The sequence below is a fragment of the Lontra canadensis genome, unplaced genomic scaffold (genome assembly GCF_010015895.1).
Source record: "Lontra canadensis isolate GAN:19392208 unplaced genomic scaffold, GSC_riverotter_1.0 scaffold104, whole genome shotgun sequence".
Lineage (NCBI taxonomy): Eukaryota > Metazoa > Chordata > Mammalia > Carnivora > Mustelidae > Lontra > Lontra canadensis.
Window position 1 is genome coordinate 1,856,668 of NW_022631098.1, and position 26,380 is coordinate 1,883,047.

A 26,380-nucleotide genomic window follows, 5' to 3' on the forward strand; every position below is an offset into this window, starting at 1 on the left:
CGTGCCCCAACCTAAAGAGCCGTGACTTTGCAGCCGCCCGAACTTTGCTAAGCGGGAAGGGCCGCTGACTCCTCCCCGGCGGGCTGACGCCTCCCCCGCCGGCCGCCCTCCCTCTCTTTGACAAAAGACACTTCCATCTAAAAGGACTGAAATGCTCCGTTGGGGGCTGTTCTTTTCAATGCAAAACCTGCGTAAGCGCCCACAGGGATTTTTGCGACACGTCTTCGTGGGGTGCCTCGCTCGTGAGGGTGTGCGCGGCGCGGCCCTCGGGGTGCAGGCTCGGCCTGCAGGTGCCCGCGCCGCGCTCGCACCCAGGACTCCCGGCGCCCGGCCACGCCTTGCGATGCCTCTGCGGGCGGAGGAACGACGAGCACCTGCGGTGGAAAAGTTGCCGACCGTCACCAACAGAAGGACCCAGAAGACGAGGGAGAGGTATGGGACCCTTTCTCTTCCTACCCACCTCCCTCCGCGGGCCAGGGTGGAGGACCGAGGAGGGGTGTGAAGAAGGAGCAAAATAAAGGTAAATTCAAACGAGTTGGCAGTTCCATGAGAAGGTTCTAAGAAAGAAAATAGATTTTGAAGAATAGAATGAAGCTTTAGGGACCCCAAGTTCAGCAGCTACAGAAACCCCCAAAGTTTAAATGAAATGATTATTTTTTAATTGTTGGAGAACAAGGTCATCCAAGAGAGGGACCACGGAGTATTACGGTACAACAGCATCGCAAGGAAAACAGCTGTGCCAAGACCTGGGAGGATTTTCTCTAGCTCTTTTTGAGTGAAAAAAGTAAGATATAGAGAAGTATGTTTAATGTAATCTCATTTTTCTAAACCAAACAGCCCATTAAATCTTATATATTAACAGTGTTGAATTTTACCTGAGCCCTGTGCTCCTGGAAGGCAGTAGCGGTTAGGAACCGCCCGGGTGGCTCAGTCGGTTAAGCAACCCACTCTTGATCTTGGCTCAGGTCATGATCTCAGGGTCCTGAGATAGAGCCCCAGAAGGGGCTACCCCCACTGGGCTCCCCTGCTGGGCTCCTGGTTTCTACCTAAGATTCTCTTTCTCCCTCTCTCTGCCCCTCCCACTGCCTGCCCCACCCCCCCTGCTTTCTCAGAAAGAAAGAAAGGAATTCCCCCCTACTTTGGTATTCTTAGAAGAGGCAAGCTGCAAAGAAACAGGCTTCCCATGTGACTCAGATAAAGACCCAGAGTTGTTCTTTTTCACCTAGGACAAAGCCAGACACAGACCCTCCAAGCTCCAGTCCTCTGCCTCATAAATGATGGCTAAACCACTTTTCCCCACTGACCATTCAGAACAAAATACTTGTTAACTCAAGTGACTAAATTCCTCTTCTTCCTCCAGGCCTGGGAACTTTCACTCACCTCAGCCTGAGCCAGCTTGTAACCATCCTTAATGCGTCCCTCTTGAGAACTTGGTCCCCTCAAAGTAAAATAGTCTCAGGCCCAGGGGCCTGGGATTGAGCCCCACATCAAGCTCCCTGCTCCACAGGAGGCCTGCTTCTCCCTCTCCCACTCCCCTGCTTGTGTTCCCTCTCTCGCTGTGTCTCCCTGTCAAATAAATAAATGGAATCTTTAAAAAAAAAAAAAAAAAAGGTAAAACGTTCTCTGATCTACAATTCAATCAAGCCACCCTTCCATCCCACTCTTTCCTCGGGAAGGAAGAGTCCCCCTTCCCCTTTTGCACCAGTCCTCCCCTTCCTCCTCCCAATAATTCTTTCCAATAGTCTCTTCTTACCTAAATCAGATTTTTAAAAAGATTTTATTTAAGTTATCTCCCCACCCCATGTGGGGCTTGAACTCACAACCCTCAGATCAAGAGTCTCATGTCCACCAACTGAGGCAGCCAGGCACCCTAGATTTGTTTTTCATTTGACAATATGTCTATAGGTACGTGTGCATAGAGAAAAGTGTAGGACACATGTCAACACAAGTAACCTGAGAGAAGTTAAGGGATACAGACAAGAAAAAAAAACAAAACCAAAACCAAAAACAAAAAAACACACAAAACTCCAGCATGTATGATATAGTCTCTATTATATAAAAGTGTGTGTTCTGTCTAAATATGAGATTAAAAGGTAGATTTAGATGTTGGGGCAGGCTGAATAATACCCCCCAAAAATATCCAGTTCCTAATCTCTAGAACATGAGAATATTCCTTTAAATATGCGGTGTCTCTCCCAATCGGATGGGGTCCCCAAATGTAGGGAGAGGGCCCGTGGTACCTGCGGTGAAAAGATTCACCTGAGGCAAAACAAAGAAGATAGAAGTTTCTGGAATTCACAGCAAGGGAGCTGGGAGGAAGGGTATGACAGGTCAGACAGCAAAGGAGACACTGCCAGGAGCCAGTGGGTGGGTCTGTATTTGAAGGAGGAAGGTGAGAAGGTATGGGAATGGAACTTACAGAATTTTCTTTTTTTGGTTACTGTGTCCAGGTGTCAATAACCCATTGGTCAGTTAGGGCTTACGGATATTTTCAGATGGGCCTGTGTGCATTCAGCCGGCTAAGGGCCCTTTCTCCATTCCATTGCACAAGCAAGCCTGTTGCCTAAAAGCTGCCTCTACAGTACAGTGGAAGAGATTTAGATGTGATTAAATGATAGATCTTGAGATGAGGAAATTATCCTGATTTATCTGGTGGGCTTTAACGTAGTCACACGTGTCATGACAGGAGAAAAGCCCATAGAGATTTACAGCGGGAGAGAAAGTGACACTGAGAGAAGCAGAGACTGGGGGGATACACCTTGAAAATATACCACATTTTCAAAGCCAAGGAGTCAACAGCCAGGAGAAGCTCAGAGCCTCAAGGAGGAAGTAGCACTGCCCACTTCAGCCTCATCTATAGCCCAATAAAACTGCTTTCAAACTTCTGACCTCCAAAACCATAAGAGAATAACTTTTGCTGTTTGAAGCTACTAGAAGGGTAATGATTTGTTACAGCAGCCATAGGAAAGAAGTAGCTACACTAACTTGTAGAGATCATGATACACTGTCGAGTGAAAGAAGCAAGTTACAGACTTGCAGAATAGTTGTATAACATGATTCTGTTTTAGTAAACACCACCAACTAAGTAACTAAGCATCTTTATACATACTATACACATCTATATGCGTGTATTTACCTTTGCTTCTCTTTATGTGAAGAAGAAGGTATAGAAGAATATATACCAGGCTACTGGTCCTGTTTAAGTCATGGGAGTGATGGGAGGCGGGGTGGCGGAGAGGGATAAGGGAAGAGAAATGTCCTTATATTATACATCTTCATTTTGTGTTCTTACTGTAGGCATATGCTACTTCCGCACCTTGAAAAATATTCAACTAAGACATTTTTTCCCACAGGTCATGTTAATCCTAATTGAAAACGCATTAGACTCAACATCTCACCCACACAGAAAAAGGAGGTCAGGAAATATAGTCAACCACTGATGTGGATTCTGAAGTTAAGGACAAAGTTATATGTATTTTCTAAACAGAAGATCCGCCTCAAAAAGCAGTAGTAGGATGGCTCTAGCTTTGACCCCAAAGTGAACTCATCCCCCTAACTAAAGATTATTGATCAGTGATCAGTCTGTATTATTTTGGTATCAGGATTAACATATATTGAGTGGATCTGTGGGCATCGATCCACAAGGTTTTGTCAAAGGAAATTCACTAAAAATAATTATTTGGTTGTTGGGAGATTTTGTACATAATAGCCTTACTTCTTACAAGTACCAAAAAACAGCTACCACTAATTGAGCACCTACTATCTGCCAGATACTTCACAGACATTTTCAATTCTGTTCCAGTTATCTATTTTATATATCAAATCACCCAAAACCTTAGTGGCTTCACACAATAATCCCTTTATTATCTCTTATGGTTTCTGTGGGTCAGAAATTTAGGAGGGTTTGGGCCAGTCATCAAGGTCTTCCTTGCATTTGCAATAAAAAGATAGTTGAAGCTGGAAGGTGGCAGTGTTGGGGGGTGGTCGGGTGTTAGGTAGGCTGGAGCAGTGAAGGACTGACCCACCTCTCTCTTCACTTAGTTCCATGGGGTCTCTTGTTGTGGGCTAATTTGGACTTCCTTCCAGCCTGGTGACTTTGGGGTTATTAGTCTGCTTATATGGCAACTGGTCAACCACCCCCAAGCTAGTGTCCCAGGAGAAAAAAAGCCAAAACATTGCTAATGTCCTCCAGCCAAAGACCACCAACAATATACATGTAGTTAAACAAGTAGAATTTATTACTCCTTGCATCAAGGGAGTAATATTGGCTTTCTCAGTAAGAGGATGTTAGAAAGAACATATTATAGGATTGGGGTTTTGGTTGAATGATTTGAGGAACAATGTAAGGAAGCAAGGATTTGCTCTGGGTTGAATGCTGTCGGACTGGATGAGATTCTGATTGGTATCTCAATCAATATATCTTATCTATATGGAGGGCCAGATATGGTGGGACTAAAACTCCAATTGGTAAAGAAGTAGCAGCCACTCATTTTGACCAAAGAGAGAAGGAGAGTCAGTATTTTGTGGGTGGTGCAGTGATCCTGGCTTCTGCTTCGATACAATTAGGAACTGGCCTTGTCTCATTTTATCATGGTCTCAGAGTAATCTTGTCTGAAGATGGTATACTCTGTGAGATTGTTTATGTCCAACACGAGAAAAAATGAAAGATGGCCTAGCTGTGAGTGCCAGGCCAGGTTCCAAATGTTAAAGCCTCCTTTTTTTTTTTTTTTTTTTTTTGTCTTAGTAGCTCCATTTATGGCCTAGCATCGAAAGTCACATAGCATCATCTTCATTATAATCACAAGGCCATCTAGACGCAAGGATCCCTGTTTTGGATTGAATGCTTGTGCCCCTCCCAAATTTGTGTGTTGAAATCTAATCCCCAGTGTGATGGTGTCTGGAGGTGGGGTCTTTGGGAGGTAATTTAGGTCCTCAATGGAGGCCATAGAGCTGGCTCACTTCTTCTCTGCCTCGTGAGGATACAGTGAGTAGTCAGTAGCCTACAACCCAGACAAGGGCTCTCCCCAGATCCTGACCATGCTAGCTAGCACTCAGACTAAGAGCTTCCAGAACAAAGAAACAAATGCTTCTTGTTTAAGGAAAACGGTCTATGGTAACTCGTTAAAGCAGCTCGCATAAATGAAGACAATACCCACCTCTCCCTGGGAGACGTGTCACAGAGAAGTCACAGCGGGGAGAGCTTGTGGGATGGGAGATACCATTGCAAACATCCTTGCAAAGTAGAGTCGGCCACAAATGCTTTCCGAAATGCTAGGCTTCTCAGCTCTTATTAGCTCTTTAGCCCTGTTTTTTCAGGTGAATAAGCAAAAGCTCAGAAAGATTAAGGGACTTGCCCCTGTTCTTCAGGATAGTAACTGATTCTGACATCAGTCTCCCCAGGCTGCTTCTCCAATTTAACTGACAAGCACACATGAGCCTCGTTCTCTAGATCTTCTTCTCCCTGTTTGTACAAAAAATTGTAAATAAACATACTCTGAAATCTCACCCAATATAACAGACTGTCTAATAAAAGCTGTTAAGGTCACATCCATATTGATTCTCATCAATCCAATAACATAAGATTGTGGTTCTCAGTGTTTAAGATTTTATATCATGTCATTTTGTGAGGCATATTTGAACACGAAAAATACCATATTCATAATGAACTACAAAAGGATCAAAAAGAAGAAACATTTTCCAACAAACTACAGACATCAATGTTTAAAACTCTTTGAATCCAGGGGTGCCTGGTGGCTCAGTCAGTTAAGCATCTGACTCTTGATCACAGCTCAGGTCTTGATCTCAGCTCAGGTTTTGATCTCAGGGTCATGAATTCAAGCTCACATTGGCCTCCATGCTGGGTGGGGAGGCTACTTTAAAAAAAAAGAAAAAATAGACTCTTTGAATCCAGAACTAATGTCCTTTTCATGAAAAGTAAATGGGAACTTCACAAATGCAGTCTATATTTAACTTCCTCTTAAAGCCCTTATATAAAAAGCCTTATTTTAATACAATGGGAGTTTATTTAGTCAAAACAAAGGAAATCCGGCCATTTGCATCAACATGGATGAAACTTGAGGGCATTGTGCTAAGTGAAATAAGTCAGAAAAAGACAAATATTGCATGACCTCACTTATGTGCAGAACCTTAAAAAGGTGAACCAGAGAATAGAGTAGAATGGTGGTTCCCAGGGGCTGGGAGCTAGAAATGGGGAGATGTCAGTCAGAGCACTAACCTTCAGTTATAAGATGAATAAGATCTTGTATCCAATGTACATCCTGATGACGACAGTTAGCCACACTGAACTGTAAACTTGAAATTTGCTAAGAGAACAGACCTTAAATGTTTTCATGAAAAAAAAAAAAAAGGAAGAAAGCATGTGAGGGGATGGGTGTGTTAATTTAACCTTAATGTGATAATCACTTTACCATATATATATGGATGTCAGAGGGTCATACTGTACACTTCCACCTGACACAATATTATTTGTCAATTACATCTGGATGAAGCTGGAGGAAAAAGCCCTTATTTTAAAAGATCCACTTTCTAGCATCCTACTGCCACTACACATGAGGCCCACAAGACCCTGTCTTGTTCTAGCTAAGCCTCCTTACCTTCTCTTCCCCAGGTGTTCTAAGAATCTTGGTGTCAAGCTGTCTTCGATCTGAATTGCTGGAAGTACACAAGGTACCAAAAATGAAAATGTCAGAATTATTTGTCATTAAACAGAGTGAATCAATAATACTGCATGCTTAGACGGCAACTTTGGAGAACTCACATCAAAACCATTATCTTATGATAGGGAGTATTGTAAATCAATTGAACAGGTTTTGGTTGAATGCAAAGTATGTGCAGACCGCAGTTCTAGATATGATCAGCAATATTCGAGACATGAAAAATGCTTTTACCTTTTCTTCCACCTTTCCTTTCTTCCCTCCCCACAAACACTTTTAGAACACCTGCTCTAACCAGGCATTCTAGGTTGGTGTAGGTGCCATAGAAATGGTGGCAGGAAAAGTTTAATAATGTAGGTGGCAGGGAAAATTTAATAATGAAGAAGGCTCGGCTCTTACCCTCGAATGGTCTAAAATTTAATAGAGAATATCTGCATGGAACCCTACAGGACCCTATTATCTCTGCAAGGAGAGAAGAGCTTGAAACATGACCTTTTTCCAGGATTACTTCTTAGTCACAGCCAGTCCCAGCATCATGTCCTCTTTTCTGCGCAGTCCTGAAGGATTTCTCTTCCCTTCACCTCTTTTTTTTTTTTTAAACATTTTATTTATTTATTTGACAGAGAGAGAGATCACAAGCAGGCAGAGGCAAGCAGAGAGAGAGGAGGAAGCAGGCTCCCTGGTGAGCAGAGAGCCCGATGTGGGGCTCGATCCCAGGACCCTGAGACCATGACCCGAGCCGAAGGCAGAGACTTTAACCCACTGAGCCACCCAGGCGCCCCTTCCCTTCACCTCTTCCAGATGCTACTGCCTGAATCCTTTCCCCTCAGATCGTCCAGCATCTGAAATAAGGACTTAAGGGTCAATGAAGAGGAAACAGATGTGCAGTTGAAAAACAATAAAAAAATCAAAAAGGGGGGAGGGGCTCATCAGAAGAAACCTAAAGTTTGTAGTTACCCATAGCTATTTCCTATTGCCCAGTTGCATGGTTTCAAATACTACCCAGAGGCTGACGATGCCCACATTTTTTTTATCTCCCGTGTGGGAATCCCCTGAGCTGGAAATTCACATGTCTGACTGCTTACTTGACACGTCTACTAGGAAATCTTCAAGACATTGCAAACATGGCCCTGATGAAATTCTTTGTCTTTCAGTAACGTGTCTGTAGAATAGCTTGAACTAGTGTATAGCTGGACTTTGTTTTGTTTTTCAATCTGATGATCTTTGTCTTTTCATCAGAGTTTAATATAGTTACACATAGAACGATTAATGGAATATTCAGATTTATTTATATCAAACTAATATGTGTTTTCAACTTGTCTCACTTAATGGTACTTTTTTTTCTCTTTCTTGCTTTCTTTTGGATTGGCTATATTTTTTTCTCTATTTGTAAGTTATATAACTTTTCATATGTTTATAAACGTTTATGTATAAGTTATATAACTATGTTTATTCTTTTGAGTTGCCCTAGCTATTCTAACATGCATACATTTTTTTAAAGATTTTATTTATTGGGCGCCTGGGTGGCTCAGTGGGTTAAGCCGCTGCCTTCGGCTCAGGTCATGGTCTCAGGGTCCTGGGATCGAGTCCCGCATCCGGCTCTCTGCTTGGCAGGGAGCCTGCTTCCCTCTCTCTCTCTCTCTCTGCCCGCCTCTCTACCTGCTTGTGGTCTCTCTCTGTCAAATAAATAAATAAAATCTAAAAAAAAAAAAAAAAGATTTTATTTATTTATTTGACACAGAGAGAGCGCGCGCGCACACAAGTAGGCACAGAGGCAGGCAGAGGGGGTGCAGGAAGCAGGCTCCCCACTGAGCAGGGAGCCCGACATGGGGCTCGATGCCAGGACCCTGAGACCATGACCTGAGCCAAAGGCAGCCACTTAACCAACTGAGCCACTCACACGCCTCTCTAACATGCAAACTTAACAAAGTTTGAAATTAATCAGTGTTAATCCTCTTTCTAAACAATACAAGAACTCTAGAATAATAATTTCTCTAAATTTCATTGTCTAGTACTTTAATTTTTCCTTTTTTTCCCCACACAAAATAGATAAATTTATTATTGTTTCATACAGTCACTGATTATTTAGACATATCTAGGGCCAGATTCATGGATGTGTGACCTATAAAGTCCCATGGAGCCTCCTGCTCAGAAGGGCCCAATGCTTGACTCCTTACTCTTGAAATTTTTAATAATTTTTTTAACAAGGAGCCCTGCACTTTCAGGGCTCTGCACCGAGACCCCAAAATTATGTAGCCAGATCTTCCATCAAGAATTTATTTTCTGGGGCACCTGGGTGGCCTCCGCCTTCGGCTTGGGTCATGATCCCAGGGTTCTGGGATCAAGCCCCACATCGGGCTCTCTGCTCAGCGGGGAGCCTGCTTCCTCCTCTCTCTCTGCCTGCTTCTCTGCCTGCTTGTGATCTCTGTCTGTCAAATAAATAAATAAAATCTTAAAAAAAAAATTTATTTTCTTTCCACTTGAGTTACATCTTTAGAACTTCCTTTAGAGTGTCTTTTGATAGTAAAGTCTCTCTATTTTGGATTGTCTGAAAGTATCCTGATGGTATCTTCTTTTTCTTTTAATTTTTTTTAATTAAAGACACAGAGAGAAAGCACAAGCGGTGGGGGAGGGGCAGAGGAAAAGGGAGAAGCAGACTCCTCACTGAGCAGAAAGCCCAAGGCAGGACTCCATCCCAGGACCTTGGGATCAAGACCTGAGCAGAAGGCAGACCCTTAGCTGACTGAGCCACCCAAGCATCCCTCTTCTTTGTTTTGTTGTTGCTGTTTTTGTTGTTGTTGTTTAGATTTTATTTATTTATGGGGGGGGCAAGGAGGAGCAGAGGGAGAAGGACAAGCAGACTGTGCTGAGTACAGAGCCCAACATGGGGCTTGATCCCAAGACCCTGAGATCATGACCTGAGCTAAAATCAAGAGTCAGACACTTAACTGACTGAACCACCCAGGCACTGCCCTTCTTTATTTTTTAAGATCGTTTTGGTGGATATATAACGTCAGAGTGATGAATATTTTCTCTCACCATTTGGAATATATTTTACCTGTCTACACTGTTGCAACTGAGTCAGCCAACCATCAAATTACCTTTTCCTTGTAGGTGACAAGACTCTTCCTGTGGCTTTTTACTATCTTTTCTGTTTTGGAGGTTTTTTTGTTTGGGTTTTTTGTTTGTTTTTGTTTTTGAAGTTGTACATTTAATGTGATGTGTCTCGATGTTGATATATTGTTTGGAATTTGTTTGGCTTTGTTGGGCTTCCCAGATTTGAAGGTATCTTTCAATACATGGGAAAATATTCAACCATTAGATCCATATTGCCCTTTCTTTGGTCTATTATCTTCTTCAGAAACTACTTTATTTATTTATTTATTGGAACTCCTTTTATTATTATTTTTTTTTTTTTTTTTAAAGATTTATTTATTTATTTGACAGACAGATTACAACCAGACAGAGAGGCAGGCAGAGAGAGAGAGAGAGGGAAGCAGGCTCCCCGCCGAGCAGAGAGCCCGATGCGGGACTCGATCCCAGGAACCTGAGATCACGACCTGAGCCGAAGGCAGCGGCTTAACCCACTGAGCCACCCAGGCGCCCCTATTATTTTTTTTAAAGATTTTATTTATGTATTTATTTTAGAGAGATAGAGAGTGAGACTGGGGCAGGGGAATGGGGGAGGGGAGAGGAAGAATCTCAAACAGACTTCCCATAGAGTGTGGATTCCCAACACAGGGCTCAATTTCAGAACCCTGAGGTCGTGACCTCAGCCGAAATCAAGAGTTGGACACTCAACTTGACTGAGCCACCAAGGTGCCCCAGGAACTCCTTTCAGACGTAGATCAGACATTCTTATTCTCTCCTCCACATTTCTCAGTTTCTTTTATATTTCCCATATTTTTTCTCTAAATTTATTCTGGAAAATTATTTCAACTCTACCTTCAATAATGTTAATTCTCTTTTTAATTGTGTCTAATGGTGATTAAACCAATTTTGAGATTTTCTTTTCAATTATTTCTAGAGGTTATTTTGCAAATTTACTTGTTTCTTCCTCATATTTTCAAGCTTCACTCTTGTTGCTTTAAACAATGTTATTTTATTTATATTCTGTCTTAAAATTTCTAAAGTTGACATTTTTATAGGCCTACTTCTGCTGTTCCTTGCTTCTATCTTTTCTTACTGTTAATACCTTATTTCTCTCTTCTCTTTTATTTAGAGAGAGAGAGAGTAAGCATGAGCAGGGCAGGGGCAGAGGGAGAGAGAGAAAGAATTCTAAGCAGACTCCATGCTCCGCGCAGACCCTGACATGGGGCTCCATCTCATGACCCTGAGGTCGTGACCTGAGCTGAAATCAGGAGTCAACCGCTTAGCCAACTGAGCCACCCAGGCACCCCAATGCCTTACTTCTCTTGAACTGTTCTTTTCTTTGAAATATTATCTGTGAGGCAGCAACCTCTTCGACCTCAGCCGCAGCAACTTCTTCCTAGAAACATCACCAAAGACAGGGGAAGCAAGGGCAAAAATGAGCTATTGGGACTTCATCAAGATCAAAAGCTTTTGCACAGGAAAGGAAACAGTTAACAAAACCAAAAAACTGACAGAATGGGAGAAGATATTCGCAAATGACATATCAGATAAAGGGCTAGTATCCAAAATCTATAAAGAACTTATCAAACGCAACACCCAAAGAACAAATAATCCAATCAAGAAATGGGCAGAGGACATGAACAGACATTTCTGCAAAAATGACATCCAAATGGCCAACAGACACATGAAAAAGTGCTGAACATCACTCAGCATCAGGGAAATATAAATCAAAACCACAATGAGATACCACCTCACACCAGTCAGAATGGCTAAAATTAACAAGTCAGGAAATGACAGATGCTGGCAAGGATGCGAAGAAAGGGGAACCCTTCTACACTGTTGGTAGGAATGCAAGCTGTTGCAGCCACTCTGGAAAACAGCATGTAGATTCCTCAAGAAGTTGAAAATAGAGCTACCCTACGACCCAGCAATCGCACTACTGCGAATTTACCCTAAAGATACAAATGTAGTAATCCGAAGGGGCACGTGCACCCGAATGTTTATAGCAGCAATGTCCACAATAGCCAAACTATGGAAAGAACCTAGATGTCCATCAACAGATGAATGGATAAAGAAGATGTGGTATAGGGGCACCTGGGTGGCTCAGTGGGTTAGAGCCTCTGCCTTCGGCTCAGGTCATGATCCCAGGGTCCTGGGATCGAGCCCCGCGTCGGGCTGTCTGCTCAGCAGGGAGCTTGCTTCCCTTCCTCTCTCTGCCTGTCTCTCTGCCTGCTTGTGATCTCTGTCTGTCAAATAAATAAATAAAATCTTTAAAAAAAAAAAAAAAAAAGAAGATGTGGTATATATATACAATGGAATACTATGCAGCCATCAAAAGAAATGAAATCTTGCCATTTGCAATGATGTGGATGGAACTAGAGGGTATTATGCTGAGCTAAATAAGTCAATCGGAGAAAGACAATTATCATATGATCTCCCTGATATGAGGAAGTTGAGAGGCAACGTGGGGGGCTTGGGGGGTAGGAAAGACATAAATGTAACAAGATGGGATCAGGAGGGAGACAAACCATAAGAGACTCTTAATCTCACAAAACAAACTGGGGGTTGCGGGGGGAAGGTGGGAGGGAGAGGGTGGTTGAGTTACGGGCATTGGGGGAGGTGTGTGCTATGGTGAGTGCTGTAAAGTGTGTAAACCTGGCGATTCACAGACCTATACCCGGGGCTAATAATATATTATATGTTAATAAAAAATATTTAAATTTTTTTAAAAAAGAAAAAAGAAGAAATATTATCTGTGAATATGTTAGTGTCTAGATTGGAGTTGACTGCTCTCAAAGTTGAGTTACTTCTATGTGGGGGACCCAAAGGATTTCTTCTCCTTTGGTGCCCAAGGTTCTCTGTCACGCCACATTGAAGAATGAAGAGGTAGACCAGATGGGGTAGTTCTTGGAGCCTCTACCTTTATTCAGAGGTTTCTTAGCAGGCTCTCACCTTAAGCGTGCCCGGAACTTTAACATTTACACTTAAACCTTCAGGGTTTCTCAGCAACCTTCAGGGCAAAAATGGGCTTTAACACATTCTTAGTTCCCAGGTTCTCTGAGTTTGGAGGCCACTGCAGTGCGCCTTTCCTTCCAACTCAGCAATGGGTTTCGTGTACATTTGGGTTTTTTCTAGTTTGGGGACTACTCAAATCTGGTTTTGCCCACAGAACTCCTCTGACACTGAGTTTATAGATTTTTCACACCCGTAGGACCAATAAGTCTCGCATTGGAATCGTATACTGCATTGGAAAAAACACAATGTCCTGATGTGTGAAACAACATGGGATGAATCTAAAGAAGTATATAGAGTGAAAAAATCCAGAACTACTCTGGGCTTCCATTTATGTGAATTTCAAGAAGCCCAAGAATGTAATCTATTGTGACAGAAATCAGAATAGTGGTTACTTCTGGTGTTAGGGGTCGAATTGAGTTTCCCAAAGAGATATGTTGAAGTCCTATTTCCTGTACCCATGAATGTGACCTTACTGGAAATAGGATCTTTGAAGATCTAATAAGTAGGACAGGGTCATGGTCAATTAGGGTGGGCCCTACCTCAATGATGGGTGTCATTTAAGATGGAAAATTTGGACACAGAGACAGAGGGATGTGGATGGAGAGGCCATGTGATGAGGAGGCAGAGCTCAGTGAGGCAGCAGCAGAACAGGGAGCTCTGAGGACACTGGCAGCCAGCAGGAGCTGGGAGACAGTCTACAACAGCTTCTCCCCAAGAGCCTCCAGAAGGAACCAGTATAACTGATACCTCGATTTTGGACTTCTAGCCTCCAGAACTCAGAGAAAATAAATTTCTGTTGTGCCACTGTTTTGTGGCAATCGGTAATGAAAGCCCTGGGAAACTCCCTATGGGGAGGTATCAACAGGAGAGAACATGAAGGAACCTTCCGGGCTATGAAAAACTGTTTTGTATCTTAATCTGGGGAGTGGTTACATAAGGTATATATTTGGAAAAACTTTATGGAGCTACACTTTTAACCTGCATTTTACTCTAAGTGATACCCAATTTAAAAAGGAAATAAAAAGGAAATCAGGGGCACCAGGGTGGCTTAGTGGGTTAAGCAACTGCCTTCAGCTCAGGTCATGATCCCAGGGTCCTGGGATCAAGCCCCATGACCGGATCCCTGCTCAGTGGGAAGTCTGCTTCTCCCTCTCCCTCTGCTGCTTCCCTGCTTGTGTGCACACTCTCTCTGTCAAATAAATAATAAAATCTTAAAAAAAAAAAAAGAAACAAAAAAAATCATACAAAAAAAATTTAAGTAAAATGAGGGTGCTGAGGTTATCTTTTTGTGCCTCCTGATCTAACGTTCTTGAAAAGAGCTTTTGCTTTAGTTGAGAACAGAAACGGTGAAGGGAGCTAACTCAGACTGGATTTCACAGAGGCCGTCACCCTGATGAGGCAAGAGTACTTGAGGGCTAGGCCCCTTGGGTCTGCGGATCCAGGAGCTTGACCCAGTCATAACCCAAAGATGATACAGCACAGAGACATGTCTTTTCTTCTTTTTTTTTTTTTTAATTTTATTTATTTTTTTGAGAGAGAGGAAGAGAGAGAGCATGCAAGCAGGGAGAGGAGCAGAGGCAGAGGGACAAGCAGACTCCCTGCTGAACCTGGAGCCGGACTCTGGGCTTGATCTCACGACCCTGAGATCATGACCTCAGCCCACGTCAAGAGTCAGACACTTAACCAACTGAGCCACCCAGGTGCCCCAAAAGACATGTTTTATTCTAATTTTTTCACTCAGGGTTGCAGATGCAGAAAACAGCATCTAGGAACTCCTTTTTTAAACATAAAAGGATATAAATCCGGGAATTGGAATTAGGTGCTTACAAAAAATGTCTGGAATGCGTAGAGAAGCAGACTCTAGTCTGGTCTCAGGCGATGACTTCTAGGAAGAACCCAGAACGAGCCCAGCAGAGGAGCCCCAGCCTCTGCTACAACCAGGAGGATGGAGAAACAGGGGCTGTCTCCAGAACCTACCATGGAAGCTAAGGGATCAGGAAGTCCCCACTGCCGCACGTGGTGCTTGAGAGCTCCCTCGTGCCTGGCAGATACCCCACGCCTTGCCTCTTGGTATCAGCACAGCTGGAGGTTGGACACTGAAGGAAAAAAAACACCCCATGACTGTACATCATGGCAGACAGATGCCTTCACCTCACTTCCACCTTAAACCATAACTGCTGTATCTAATGTGTGGAAACTATCACAACAATAATCATAAATACAAGGGAAGCCCAGTCTGTAACTTTGCACTCTGAAGTCTAGGAAGGCAAAGTAGGAAGCCTTGGGAATGGAGGCTGAGTTATGAATTATGTTCCCCTCAAAGTTCAGCCCTTTGGTTACACAATGTCTACGTGCACTTGTACCCATTCTGAACCTTCCAAACAAGGGCAACGAAGCAACCCGTTCTGGTCTCACATGATGCAATTATCCTTTGTGGTATAAAGACATGCAAAACCTCTCACAGGGAGGATACGTCCAGATTTTAAAGAATCACACCCTCTGTCTCTGCATGCTGTTCATTCCCCTTCTTGTCCAGCCACAGTCCACGTTCTGTAACAGCAGCTAAATTCTGAGGCTAAACGCCAACCACACATCCTGTATAAATCCAAGGGAAACAAAGAAGAAAAAAATGAAGGGAAGTGGTTCAGGTGTTCATGGTTCACATGTTAACCCAAGCCAGAGGCTTGCTGCACTTACTTATTTGGGAGGTGATCTCCTAAGGAGGAACTGGAGACCGGGCTGAGCGAGACAGGAAAGGGGAAAGCCAACGAGGCATCGTTATGAGCCGGTCACCGCTGTGGACAAGTGCCGCTGAGCCCCCCCGGGACTTCTCTGGGGAACAGATTAAACACAACTCAGAGGTGACCTCTCAAGGTCAGAGGTCGGAATGTATCCAACAACCCCACCCCAAACCCCCACAACAGAGAGTTGCCCGGGCCACTAACGCTTCCCTGTCTGGGACACTCTTGCAAGTCAGAGAAAACAGAAACACCTGAAGCCCCATGCTGTCAGCACGCCAAGGGGTGGTCCACGGGGAGATTATTGCCCCTAACGGCCCCTGAAACCAGAGGCGGCAGCAGCAAAGGGGGGTCTGCTACCACATAGAACCCAAAAAGGAAACAAATCTGGGTTGCGACAACAGGTCTCATTTCTGTTACGGGTCACAGAACTGCAGCCAGTATCAAGAATTTCCTTGCTCCTTACTCACTCGGTGCTCCCTTTGCTCTCAGGCGCAGCTGATTTGGGTCTGACCCGGCAGGATGGTCCCAGCAAAGAATGCAATAAAATGCGGTCGCTGAGAGCGTGGGTCGGAACTGTCATCTGGAGTCGAAGCCCAGAGCTGCCACTCATTCACTCTGTGACCTTGGTCCAGTTACTTCATTTCTCTGTGCCTCGGTGTGGTCATCTGCAAGCAGTCGGGAAAGCGTCTACACGTAGCGGTGCCGGGAGAACCAACGGAGCTGGCGTGTGTAAAAGGGAGGACAGTACCTGAGGCGCAGTCGAGGCCACTTGAGAACCAATTTGTTCTCATTTATTTCCCAAGAAGTCCCTGCCTGCATTAGGAAGGTAGTTTTCCACTTTTATCACTGGCTTGGCACAGGAGAGGCAAACCAACAGGTTCCCTCGATTCCAAAAATACCCTATCTTTGTCCGCTTGTATAGCAGGAACCCTATTTCTCCTTGATGATCAAGATCATTCATCCCAGTAAGGATAGTGACCCTCTATCCGCCAAGAGCGAGCAACTGGACGCTGGGTCGCTGTTGCAGAAAAACCCCAAGGTCTTTACCAGCTGTGCCCAGCAGCGGAAGTAACACAGATAGCCTCTCCCTCATCTCTACCTTTCAAATCTTGACCACACACATCTTGTAACAACCGAGCTATTGTCAATTAAAAAAAAAATACACTTAACGGTTAGAGATGCTTCCTGAAGTACTTACAAGATGTGATTTCATCTCTCTAATAACCGGAATATTTCTATCTGTGAGATGTAATATCTCTCTGTCTTGGATAGTGCTGAAGGTTTTAATTTTCTGGGCTATTTACCAGCACCAGAATTCCATCCTAAGTGCAGTGTTTATTAGAAATGCATGTCTTAGGGGCACCTGGGTGGCTCAGTGGGTTAAAGCCTCTGTCTTCGGCTCAGGTCATGATCTCAGGGTCCTGGGATCGAGCCCCGCATCGGGCTCTCTGCTCAGCAGGGAGTCTGCTTCCTCCTCTCTCTCTGCCTGCCTCTCTGCCTACTTGTGATCTCTGTCAAATAAATAAATAAAATCTTAAAAAAAAAAATAAAGAAATACATGTCTTAAAGTGGAGGGTCCTGTGGGTGGCATTACACGGCAGGAGTTAGGTAATTAAATACACTCATTCTTTCTGGTTTTGCTTTCAAAGGCAACAAACCCCGGGGAACACCTTCCTCTAGCCCTGTTTATGCTAATCACATTCTCGCTGAGAAATAAATAAGGAGGCTTTATGGAAAATGTCAAGGGAAGATAATGATGGGGACGATGCACGAGGAAGGTGGGTTCCTTACCTAGAGCTGTTCCATGTAACATCGCCGTGGGAGGTTATTGCATTATTGTCCAGATACTGATGCACTTTTGAAAAATTTCCAAGCAGCAGCAGAAACAGAAGAGGTTAGGACATTTAGGTTGTTAATGGAACATCATTTAGAAGTGCTGCTGTTAAAAAGTAAGTAGGTAAGCACTTGGGAAATTTGGGCATATAGTATTGAGTACATAAAAAGATGATATTTTAAGCCTGAGAATGAACTAAAAGTCCTATTGAACAGCTGACAGTTTTGAAAAGTATCGAAAAACTATAGTAGCACAAAGAATTGAAAGGATAACTGTAGTGCCATCTGTATCAATTACATAAAACACTGTGCCCTAATGGTCCTTCCAATTATCCCCGCAGGCTCGACCCACTTGTCAGCAAAAATTAAATGGCAGAGTTATTGTGAAATTATTTCTGAGATGCTACCTACTTTTACAAAACACTCTTCAGGACATTTACTAATGCACTACGGTGTTGTTATAAATAATTAAAATCAAATAAATTCAGAATAGCTGAATAATTTAAACACTTGTCAAAATGAATCAGCTGAGAATATTCTGAGGTTTAACATATTTGATTTCCATGCTTTGATTTACTTGTTTTCTCATTAAATCAGATAAAATAAAATGAAAAAGCCGTTCAACTTCCAATTCCTATATGCCAAACAACATTGCCTTGGCCGTCCTGCAAAATCTGTCGGTTGGAAAACAAACTTCAATGTGTCAACAAAAGGGACTTATAAAATTTGGAATTTGGGTGGATTTTCCACAAATCCCATGCACTCTAAATTCAAATCACAGTACTATCTCCCCATAAGTACTGTCCTGTTTTCACAGACTATATGTCCCAGGTTTTGGTTTCATGTATATATGGTCCTTGGGCTCAAGACATTAATATATGTATTATTGTGTATATGTGTCCTTGGCATCAAGAAATTGGCAATATATGAAGGAAATAAAGGGTATAAAATAAAAGTTAATGGACAAAATGAGGCACTAAATGTCAAGTGTCATAAATTCTAATGGGATTCAAAATCAGGTGAGACAGCACCAGGCTCAATCAGAAAAAACTTCCAAAAAAAAAAAAAGAAAGAAAGAAAGAAGGAAGGAAGGCTCTTTCTCTGAGCTTTCTATTACAGTTAGGACCTTGGATAAGGTGGTGAGTAAAACAGCATTTGGAATCAAAGTACAAAGTGGAGTATTATGTATAAACATGAAAGAATAAACAAAGAGCCTGCCAAAAGAGGGGTCTTCCGGGTCCAAAACATGAAGAGGAGGAAAGAAGCACAGGTTGGAACCACACCAGGAAGGGCCTTGAATTGAGGTCAAGTGGTTTCAGTTTCATTGGATAGACAGTAAGAGGCCCTTTGAGCAGTCTGAGTACTAAGAAGCTTGCTCCTGTGGAACACATTAGAAAGACCGGATTGAACTCCGGGAAGACCCATTACAAGGTAATTATTGCCACCTGGATGGTAGCAGAGTGCTATAAATGCAAAAGAAGGAAGGAACCTTCAAAGGAGGCATCTGCAGAACCAATGGAAGTTGGCGATTGGCAAGGAAGAAGAGATGAGAGAAAGCCCAAGAAAGGACTCGCGTTGACAGAGGAAGAGAAATCAACAGTTCGTGACGAAGAGAATGGGTTTGATTTTCAAGCTTCCGGGGCAACTGTTTGCTGGGGGTCATGTCTGGACCTGTTTGAGATACATGGGAAAGAAGATGCTAGAATAAGAGATCTGGAACTCTGGTCGAGCCACGGCAGCTGAACGATGAAACGGAATGAAATTCCCTGAGGAAGATGTGGATAGAGAAAGACAGAATGAACCTAGCAAATGCCTTCGCTTAGGGGGAGAGAGGAAGGGAGGCCTTTGGTGGAAGCCAGAACATTTGATGGATGTAGCAGAAGCCACTTTTAAGCAAGCAGGCCTGAGCAATGGAATATAGAAAGGGCCACAGCCACCCCCCTGGCTGACTACGGACAGGCCCATCAGCGGACCCACCTGAGAACACGGGCTACTTCCAACCAGGCACATTGACCAAAAAAGGGAGAATTCCCTATGCGGCCTTACCTGCTCACCTTCCCTCTTTAAAAGCACCCCCCACCCACTGCCTCCTGGCAGACAGCCTCACCTCTGCTGCCGTGCCTGCCACTCCCCTGCGCTGTATTCAACAAAATTCTCTCTCCTTGTTTGGCCTCCCATGAGTCCTTTCACCGCCAACCCCACCTGCTGCCCCCCTCTCATCACCCCACCTTTGGGGCCCCCATCTGACTGAGAGACACCACAGGTGTCTGTGCAGGAATGGAAATATGTAATATGAGTGATGATTATGATTATTATTTTAGAAGTCTATCTCTCAATATTATTCAGACAGATATAAGATATTGAAAATTTACTAAAGAATAATGAAAAAGCAAGAATGATACCAACCCAAACTCTATTTCACGATTTCTGCCAATGGAAGTTATAACGTATCAAGAGAGATAAAGACTGGGGTGTTTTCAGGCTAAGTGTGTATTGCTCATTTACGTGAGATGAAGGCTAATAAAGTATTTGTATACAAATATTTGAGCTACTAATGAATACAAAATTTCTAGAAGGATATGATGAAATTATCCATAATAATTACCTATTTATCTATGGGGAAATAAATCATCTATGCTAGCTACCTGAATCAATTAACTAATTAGATTTTTTAAATAAGTTGATGGAGTTAATAGGATTAATGTATTTGATTGTTTTAGAATCATGTGATCACATGGACAAAAGCAAATATATTCAAATACATGCTTAAATCCTAATTATTCACTAACACGTTATAGTATTTCTCAAACCTCCTCACCGATGAATCCTTGAATTCTAACTGGGTTGATTCCATTTCTACATATGTCAAGCAACAAAGTAACATTTAGAAATAATTACCTTGTATACAAGCATGAGAATACTGTTGATGAATTTTTATGGAACTGCCAAATTATTGGAAGAACTTAAAGAGGTTGATATTAAAGCCAGGAAAGTGGTTGGTAACATAGTATGGATTTGGGAGTCAGGCAAACTTAGATCCAGACAGAACATTAAGAGGATTACATGAGTGGATGAGTGAATGTATACACATAGGAAGTGATAAGTGCTTAGTTAATATTGCTTAATAATTAGTTACGGACATTCTGATTTCACGTGCTCATGGGCAATGCAGGAAACCAGACATATTAATCACCATTAAAATAAAGTAAAATGATGCAATAACAATAATGCTTATTATTATTTTTTGTTATTATGGACTTACCATATTATTGTTACCCCCACCTTAGAGAATGAGAAACTGAGACCTAGAGAGGTCATATAAATTGCTCAATGTCACACAGTTAATAAATAATACATTTAAACCAGATTTGCTGACTTCACAGTGTGGGCTTTTCAACAGACATGGATCAAGTCTCCAGACAGAGTTGAAAAGGAGTTTCCATGGAAGTAGAAAGGAGGAGGTTCTTGGTACAAGAGGCAAGACACAGCACGGAGAGGGTAACAGGGACTCAGGAATGATTTTACTGAGATGAAAAAGGCAGCTTCTTAAACAGTAGGGGTTTGACAGACAAATAGAATGTTGCAGGCAAAAAGGAGAATTACGGACAGATAACGTGTGGCTGGCTCGGGGAGATGTGGTCAAAGACAAGGTCAGAAAGGTCAGCAGGAACATGCCTTCAAGAGCCTGATGCCTCCTGAAGAGTGTGACACCAGGAACCATGGGAATGTCATGCTCATGGGGACATTAATGGGTGTGCGGACAGGAGGGGGCAGAAACTGTAATAGCCTGGGCAAAAGTAACAGGAGCCTACACTAAGGGCAGAAAGGCCCTTAGTGTAGGCTCCTGTTACTTTTGCCCAGGCTATTACAGTCATGGGTGAAGGGGCCAGGGGGGACCCTAGGCTAACTCCTGGCTTCTGACTAAGGCCACTGCACAAAAGATGGCTTTTTCCTCTTGAAGACTCTTGAGAGAGGAACAAGTCTGAAGTGGAAAAGAATAAATTTTACATTGGATCTCTTGTGTTTGGAATTCTTCTTAAGACATCCAGATGGAGAGGAATACTGGGGTGGTAAAAAAATATGCCTGCCACTCAGAAGTGATCTCTTAATATCCATTACTATCAAACGGATGTAGCCCTTCCAAATGCACAATATCCTTCTGTTAATTAGAGAAACATGCTTTTACGTATGGACATATAAATGTATAGATGTAATAACGTACGCCAGTGAGCATAACCGTACTACTGGTCAACGCCTAGATCTCTGCAGGGAAAGCCAGGCTGCAACCTGGGATCTATCCATTAGACTGCACTGCCTCCGTGTGTATCCTAGAAGCAACAGCAGAAGGAAAGTGCCTCACCCACCTCACTGTTTTAGGAAACATTTATTGGAGGCCAAAAGTGATCAAACAGGACAGATTTTTAGTCTATGTAACCTTTTAGGAAACGTTTTAGGAGTTCTGCCATAGTCTGATAGTTCCCAGAATAAAACCTTAACTCAATAATAATTTCTATAGGACCTAAAAAAAGGGGTTATTCAGTAATCTGAAAGGATTTTATCCTTAGCTGTATTAAGTTACCAAGAAGTAATGGACCAATTAGAAATAAGGGCTAGAAGTAAAATCTAATTACTTGCAATACTATCTTCCTGTGGTCTTCAGCCAAAAGCACTAAAGGTCAGAATTTATGCCCAGGGTTAATAAAAAGCCAAAGCATTGTTAAGCACTACAGTGAGCATACTCTGAAGATTTAGGGGAAAATACCAAGACAATAAAGAATGACTTTTCTAGCCTGTGGAGGAGAGGACTCACACAAGTTCTACAATATAGTTAGCACTTAGCCATGCAGACGGAGAAAGAAATGCCTCCTTTTTTCAAAAGCAGACACCATGCAACTCTGAAAGGGGAGAACAATTATGGGGCAGGAGGGAGAAGAAATTGAAAAAATACAGTGATCTGGGGCTTTAAAACTCAAATTTGCGTACTTTTTGGAAAGGGGGAAGAGACTATGCAAATTACGAGGTAACTGGGATTTGAACCCAAGACTTGAAACCTATCTCTGTCTTCAGATTTTATGCTTCCAGTCACCTTGTTTTCTGCCTTTTAACAGAGAAGGTTAGATGTTATCTTCCCAAACCCCAAGTCAAAATGTCTGAAATCCTGTCATCAACCATCACCTGGGGAAGACTTTGTCTTCCTTCAAAGCACAATCCTAAGTGAGGGGAAATCTAAGGTCTAGGTCACCTACCTTTTCATTAATTTATTCAATAATTAAATATTGACTCCTTACTCCATGCCAGGCATGTTCTAGCTATGGCATATATACAACATGGAAGATGGGTTTGGAAAATGAATGAATGAGTGAACGAATGATACAGGAAAAATAGCTGGTGGTTATAAGTGCTGGTGGTAGGAGGGAAGGAATGGTAAAGCAGAAATTGATGATAAGCTTAACCTTAAAGTCAGAGAAACTAAGGACTAGCTTGTCTTTCCCACAAGCCAGTGTTTGGACCTCGGGCAGAGCTCCTCACTCTTCGGATCTTTGTTCCTCACACATCAAAGTCATTTTTTAAAATACAGAGTATTGAAAAATAAATAAATAAAATATAGCATGTTGAACATATGTTTATCCTTGTTCATTTCCAAAACCTCGGGGGAGTAATAGACTAACCAAAAAAGAGGGCTTCTGGGTGGTTCAGTCATTAAGCGTCTGCCTTCAGCTCAGGTCACCATCCCTGGGTCTTGGGATCGAGCCCCACATCCGGCTCTCTGCTCAGTGTGGAGTCTGCCTCTTCCTCTCCCTCTCCCTCTGTGATCTCTCTCATTTTCGCTGTCTCTCAAATAAATAAATAAAATCTTTAAAAGAAAAAAAAAAGGATTAACATAATAAGGAAGACTTAAACCCACCAGGACAAAAAGAAGAGAAGACAAGACAAGGGTGTCAACCACATTTTAGAAGATAAAAGTAGTTGAACCCTTGGTAATTCACTTAGAAGAAGTAAGGAAGCTGAAACCTAGTGTGGAAAGTCAGAGGCCAAAACAAACTACTAGATAAAATAAAATGAGGTCAGAAGAAGCAGACAATGCCAGGACCAAAATAAAACTTTGGGTGCGTCTGATTAAGCCACATCTAGAAAAGAAAAAAAAATTGAAAATAATAATAGTACCAGAGAGAAAATACAAGAATGTATCCATGAAACAAAAACAGTATGGTGTAAAGAGAAAATAACCAGAAGGCATCAACAACAACAAAAACTTCTTGGAAATTAAAGGACAATAGCAAAAATTTTAAATTCAACAGGAAAGGAGCTCCTGGGTGGCTCAATCAGTTAAACAGCCGACTTTTGATATCAGCTGAGGTCTTGATCTCAGAGTTGTGAGTTCAAGCCCAGTGAAAAATAAATTCACTGTTAAGAGTGAAAGATAAAGTTCAGGAAATCTAGTAAGAAGGGAAAACCAAGACACAAAGAGAGTGAAAGTGGGAGATAATAATAAGAAAATCAGGAGAAAGGGGCACCTGGGAGTCTCAGTGGGTTAAAGCCTCTGCCTTCAGCTCAGGTCATGATCCCAGGGTCCTGGGATCGAGCCCCGCAATGGGCTCTCTGCTCAGCGGGAAGCCTGCCTCCTCCTCCTCCTCTCTCTCTCTCTGCCTACTTGTGATCTCTGTCTGTCAAATAAATAAATAAAATCTTAAAAAAAAAAAAATCAGGAGAAAGATCCAAAAGATCTTACATCCAAGTTTCAGACATTTCAGGAAGAGAGTGAAGAAGTGAAGATAAAGGAAATTCTCAAATCAAAAACAGATACAAAAAAAAATCCTCATATTGAAAAACAAGAGAATCCATAATGAAAGAACCCACAGCAAAAGAGAAAGTTGCATCATTGCAACATGTTATAAAACCAGACATAAGGAAAGAAAAGCTTGCAGAGAGGAAAAAAACAGTTGTTTCCACACAAATGGTTAAGAATGAAAATGTTTAGGACTTCTCAAGCACAACACTGGAATCTGGGCGACAGAGCCAAAGTGTCTTCAGAATTCTGATGGAAAATGATTTCTGACCATAAAACTTTAAGGCAAGCTATTAAGTAAATATGAGGGTAAAATAAAAACATTTTAGACATGTCGCGGCCGGCGCGACAAATTGACCAGGGTCGAGAGGGTAAGAGGATGGTGGAAAGAAATTAAGAGACAGAGATGGGGGCAGGAGGAGCACCAAGGAGGATGTCCAATAGTGCCAATTTTATTCAAGGCAGCAAGGCATTATATAGCTAACAGAAACAATCATAAGAAAGTATCTATTTTTAGCTGATTATTGAAGAGTTTGTAACATGCACAGAAAATCCTTCAAGCTTTCCCATTATCTATTTCCCAAGCACCAATAGCAGACCCTCTAGCGCCAGATGTACTGACTTCAAGGCCACTCAAGACATAGTTTATGGAAGCACAGCACAGTCTTACAGTGGCGTAGTCTATAGCCCGTGCAAGGACAGCAAGGACCAGCCAAGAATTCATGACCCCGACCAAATCGTCTCTATCTGACTAGCCAACGTGTGGGAAGTCACGTAGGCGAGCGCGCAACACACAGCACAGACCCTTTCTCAGGGCTGCTCGACTTTATCGACCTAAGCCTTTTGTGCGGCTCTTCAGCCTTTAAAGGAGGCCCAAGTCAGGGCCTGGTTTCGTCCCCGTCTCAAGCCTTATTGTGGCCTCCCACATAGGCACGAAATTTCTCAAAAAAATTCCTTGCTCTGCATCATTTTTTTGGGAAGCTGCTGGAGAATGGGACCCACCAAATCCAAAAGTCTATGGAGACAGAGATAAAGTGTGGTGGTTGCAGTGGATTGGCTCATGTACTATTCTAACCTGCCTGGCTTCTCTAGGGTTTTTTGTTTGTTGGCTTGTTTTTTGTTTTTTGTCTTTTGTTTTTTTAGAGGCTGGAAAGCTTAAAACCACTTTCATCCAATTCTCTTAAGGACCTCTGTTTTATGAATCACATGCATGCATCTGGACTTGAATTCAGGACTGAGTGGAGTGGAGAACGAGGGTACACCGTACATGGCATCTTTTTTTCTGCTGGGACCATAGCCTGTGTAAATGGCCTGGAAGCCCGCTGACTCCTGTTCCTGGAGACACAGCTGTAGCGTGGATTCCTGACCCCACCCTCCCCCCGCCACCCGCGACCCCCCAGCATCGTGCTCAGACACCTACAGCAGCAGTCCAGGAGCCAGTCTTGTTCTCGGAGTCATCCCTGGGGGCCCCATCCAGAGCCTGCCCCGCTCCGGACCCTCGCAGCAATTATTTTCACCCCTAAATTCTTTCCTGCATTAAATACTTTTCTACTTAGAAACAGCTGGGCTGATTTCTGTTGTCTCTCTGGCCCCGGAAGGACTGCAGGCAACAGACATTCAAGGATCGAGATCTGGGGTTGTGCGACCTGGGTTTTTTTGGAAGGAGTGGGGAGCTGTTACAGTGAGAAGACGGGGTTCTGATAGACCACGTGTCCCCGCGGCCTGTGACCAAAATTAGCGCCTGCGCGAACTGAAATGTGCCTTTTGTAGGCACCGCTTGGGTGTAGCCACACCCCTCCCGGGGAGTCCCGGTGGATGGACTCTGAGACCTTCCCATGCTGGCTCTTCCACATGCACGCTCTGCTTCTGGGCTATAGAAAACACCCACTCGTCCTTTGCCCCAAGGAAGGAGAATGGAGGTTAGTCCCATCACACCGGCAACCTCTCCTTCTCTCCTCCTCGAGAAGAGAGCCAGCAAGGGCCGCCCTCTTCAGATTAATCAGGTTGTCCTCAACACACGTTCCCAACCCGCTGGGGGCACGTGTTGAGCTCTGTGAGTCGTCCTGTTGAGGGACTTCCCCTGGACTTGAGAGGAGGAGCAGGCATCCTTGGGGAAGGCAGGAGGAACTCACAGAACCCTACCAGCTCTCTCCAAAACTCATCTCTCCTCACCAGCAGTCCCTGACTTAATACTCTCTACACAGACAGGGGGATGTGAGTTGAATAACCAGTTTTGG

General features: G+C 43.1%; 1 long non-coding RNA gene across 1 annotated transcript; it reads left to right on the plus strand.

Moving 5' to 3' along the window:
• Nucleotides 1–441: 441 nt before the first annotated feature.
• Nucleotides 442–25,490, plus strand: LOC116855589. Its single transcript, XR_004380387.1, has 3 exons — nucleotides 442–520; nucleotides 6,629–6,687; nucleotides 25,287–25,490. It is a non-coding gene; the product is annotated as an uncharacterized LOC116855589 (long non-coding RNA).
• Nucleotides 25,491–26,380: the final 890 nt, after the last annotated feature.